Source organism: Sinocyclocheilus grahami, unplaced genomic scaffold (assembly GCF_001515645.1).
Source record: "Sinocyclocheilus grahami isolate Dianchi unplaced genomic scaffold, SAMN03320097.WGS_v1.1 scaffold218.1, whole genome shotgun sequence".
NCBI lineage: Eukaryota > Metazoa > Chordata > Actinopteri > Cypriniformes > Cyprinidae > Sinocyclocheilus > Sinocyclocheilus grahami.
Window position 1 is genome coordinate 1065629 of NW_015505397.1, and position 4605 is coordinate 1070233.

Here is a 4605-nt window from a genome sequence, read left to right on the forward strand (position 1 = left end):
CATAACCGCTGGTTATTGACTCAGCTTTAACTAAGTTAAGGTCAGCAGTCAGCGTGCCCTCATTATAAGATCTGATGAACTTTAAGTTACTAGTGCGCGAGCCCGTGGTCAGGTATGCGTCATAATTGTAAGCGCTGCGGAGAGTTCCCGCGCCCTCCACCTCTGCGTAATTTGGAGGAAGATACGCGCTGGGAATGGCTACAGCTCCATCAAACAACAGTCTGGGCTTTTTGGACACCGATAATGAAAAGTCCCGGATCGGTCGCTTTAATAATGTGATACGAGAGCCACGCGTTCTGGCCAGAATCCGCGTCCACGGCGATTACCTTGGAGACCAGGGAGCGCGCCTGAGAAGCTTTGGGTACTATCTCGGTCATGAAGGAGTTTCCTTCCGGAGAGGGGTATAATATCTGAGGGGAGTTGTCATTCTCATCCGTTATGAAGACACTCACGGTAACGTTACTGCTCAGAGGAGGAGAACCGTAGTCTCTGGCTAACACGAGCACTTTTCAGCTGTTTGTAATCAAACGACCTCACGGCATGAATGACCCCGGTGTCTCCGTTAATAGATAGAAAGGTGCGCCATTTACATCAGAGGACAACAGAGAATAAACTACAGTGCCATTCTGTCTCCAGTCCGGGTCTGTAGCTGATACTGAACAAATAGAGGAGCCCGGTTTGTTATTTTCTTGCACATGAGCTCTGTAGTTCTGCTCCTGAAATACAGGTGGTTTAGATATGCGGAAATTAATACAAATGTAACCACGTTATCCACATGTAAAAGAAAACGCAAGTGACTAAATATGGCAGATACAAGGGGAAAACAGATTATGTGCCTCTCACAGTTGACGATTTTCTACAACGAGCTCAGATGTCAGTCCTGAATATGACATCATGAACAGGGTGGAGAGAAACAGTAATCTGGATGTCAACGATTGCACTGGTAAACAGTGACACTAACAGTTCAATTATGAAACTGCAAGTACTCGCATAGCTCTGAAATTAAATGGTGAAACTTGGATATAGGGGTGGGCAAAATGGCAAAAATATCATATCACGATTTCCCCCCCCAGGAAAATCACGATTAATCATTTTATCACGATTCTTTTCATGTTGGTTTTACTATTTTGCAAGTTGTCTGAGCAGTACAGCCAAACTAATTTCCCTATTTTAAAAACAAAGCCTTAAAAGATAACAATATAATATATATATATATATATATATATATATATATATATATATATATATATATATATATATATATATATAAGGAATGGCAAATAGTTTACCCAAAGTGGGCGAAGATAACAAATCTTTCTCATTATTTTATCTTTGTTATTAAAAATAAGAACAAAGATACACGCTACAAATACACATAATATCCAAATAACTGTAGCATTCAAGAAATTGAATGAACAAACATAAAAATAAAACACCATATACAGTACATTTCACTGTGTAAATAATACATTGATTATTTTTAAATCAACTGTAATAAAGTTCTTCAGTCAAGAGCAGTGAATGATTTTTCTCTTTGTATTTTGTTGTTTCATTAACATTAAAGGGATAGTTCACCCAAAAATGAAAATTCTTTTATTAATTACTCGCTCTTTAACCTGAATTACTTTCTTTCTTCTGTTGAACATAAAAGTTATTTTGAAGAATGTGGGTAACCAAACAGTTGCTGGTCCCAAGTGACTGCCATGGTATTGTTTTACACTACTGTCAACGTCAATGGGGACCAGCAACTGTTTAATTACCCACATTCTTCAAAAATATCTGCTTTTGTGTTCAGCACAAGAAAGAAATTAATAAAGGTTTGGGACAACATATGAGTGAGTAAATTATGACAGAATATTTTTTTTGGGTTAACTATTCCTTTATTGATAAGCGGCAGTATGTTTAGTAGTCTACTCCAGTGTTTCCCAACCTTTTTTCAGTCATGGCACCCTTTGAAATTTAAAAAAAATGTGTGGCACCCTACACAGACACTAATGCTAGACAGTCCCCCTCCAGACCACCACACACACTCAATTGAAAATGACTTACTTTCAATGGGAAACCTCAGCCTGGGATGATGCACACAGCTTATTTCTTAGGCTAGAAAAACTCAGTTCGCACAAATAGGTTGTGGAAAATGGCATCAGAACTTCAATGGCACTGTTTGCAACAACTGGATATTCTTTCTCCTCACTTATCCAAAAACTGTCCAAAGCCATGTCTTGAAATTTCATTTTTAAACTGCGGTCTTCCCTTAGTTCCGTGACTTGTTCTTGTACTTGCAGTGGCATGCGTTTTGAACTTTCCAGTCCAGATGAACTCCAAGGATCAAGGACCCAGTCAAATTCATCATTAGTCTCAGATGGAAAATAAAAGCTGAACCTCTCCTCTAGGATTTTAAGATGCTGGGCGATCAGCTCAGGGAGTTTGCTGTTTGAGCGTGCATTGCACAACGGAAACATATCAAGTTGGCCCTGTTCAACAAAAGAGCGCCAGAGGGCGAGCTTGGACCTGAAGCCTCGCAACTTGTCGGTAGAAATGAGAATATTTTTATCTTTGCCTTGCATTTTTGTATTCAGGTCATTGAGATGCTTAAAAACATCTGCAAGATATGCAAGTTTTGAACACCACTCCACGTCTGAAATTAACTCTACACATCCTGAGTTCTCCTGGATGAGAAATGTTTTTACCTCTTCCCTCAGTTCATATACACTCTTAAAAATAAAGGTGCTTCACGATGTCATAGAAGAACCTTTTTGTCTAAATGGTTCCATAAAGAACCTTTAACATCTGAAGAACCCTTCTGTTTCACAAAAGGTTCTTTGTGGCAAAATAAGGTTCTTCAGATTACAAAAATGTAAGAAAGAGATGGTTCTTTAAAGAACTTTTGACTGAATGGTTCTTTGTGGAACCAAAAATGGTTCTTCTATGGCATCGCTTGAAGAACCTTTTGAAGCACCTTTATTTTTAAGAGTGTACTCGTGCCAAATCCTTGCCGCGTGACAGCCATCGAACGGCCGTGTGTAATAACAAGCTCTGATATTCCGCTCCCATTTCCTCACATACAATCGAAAATAGACGGCTTTTCGGTGTGCGTGCCTTCATGAAATTAACTATATCTTAAATTAATTATGTCCAGTACATCAGAGAGTTCCTTCGGGAGCGTCTTTGCTACCAGTGCCTCCCTATGTAAAAAACAGTGAGTGGATTTCAATTGTGGGTTTTGTGCTCTGACTCTGCTAATGAAGCCCTTCGTGCTCCCCGTCATAGCAGCGCCCCCATCAGTACATACACTGAGACAGTCCTTCCAATTCAATCCCCTTTGTTCAAGATACTCTGTCGTCACACGATATATTTCTTCTCCCGTTGTTTTGTCAGGCATTGCTTTACAAAATAAAAAAGTTTCTCGAATGCGGTCACCGTCTACAAAGCGAACATTTGCCAAGAGCTGAGCGAGCCCACTAATATCAGTTGATTCATCCAGCTGCAAGGAAAATTTCCCACCGGATCTGATTTTTTCCAAAACCACACTTTCAATGTCTGATGACATGTCATTTATTCGCCTACCAATTGTATTGTTTGACAGGGACACCTTTGATATTTCTTTCTCAGCTTGTGGACCTAGCATGGTGTTAACGATGGCTTTGCATGCAGGCAAGATTGCGGTCTCAGCGATTGTGTGGGGCTTTTTCGATTTGGCTACTATTTCGGCCACAAGATAACTGGCCTTCAGTGCTTTCTCTGACACTTTTTACTCTTCATCATAACTTATTCTTGTTTTTCGTGTTGCCTTTTTAATCGATTAAAATATTCTGCGTCCTTGCTTACTAGTGATGGGTGATTTTTTGTCAGATGCCGTTTTAGTTTGCTTGGAACCATTGATTAATTTGACAGTTTGTCCCCACATACCAGACACAGAGGAAGAGGACATGATGGATCTCCGATGAAGGTGAAGCCATAAGACAAGTAATTGTCGATGTACTGTCTTTTCTTCTTTTTGCTGCTACTCTCAGCCACGCGCTCTGGACTGTTACATGAAGATGAAGTTGATGCTTCAGAAGAATCTGAAGCTTTTCTTTTAAGAAATCTGTCCATATTCTTTTACCATACACACGCATCTCACACGCTACTTGGATAAAACACAAGCATACGCTACGGCTACGCATACTGACGTTGACGTGCTGACAGGTCAGCGAGGGGTGTCGAGGAGGAGGCAATTATTATTATTATTTTTTATTAATGCATGTCTTATTTGTTATTATTTAAGGCATCAGATATTTATGATATATATTAAATGTGTTATACACATTTTAGCATGTTCGAAAAGTCTTAAGGATTTTTTACACGGCACCCCATGGTGCCGCGGCACCCCGGTTGGGAAACGCTGGTCTACTCTGCTGTTGCTTTAATTTAAGAACTGAACGGATCTAATATATAGGCACGCATCTGTTTTTCTCTCAACTGTTTACTTTTACTTTAGACATAACCATCTGTGTTTATATGTAAACCTTGTGTGTTTTGACAGTATTAGGGCAATCAGACTCTTAGTCCAGGAATCAGGCGCTGTTTGACAGGCTTTTTTAGTGTGCGTTAGATTCAGGTGTA

General features: G+C 39.7%; 1 pseudogene; it reads right to left on the reverse strand.

Annotated features, from left to right (window-relative positions):
• Nucleotides 1-209: 209 nt before the first annotated feature.
• Nucleotides 210-4356, reverse strand: LOC107596376 (protocadherin gamma-A11-like; annotated as a pseudogene).
• Nucleotides 4357-4605: the final 249 nt, after the last annotated feature.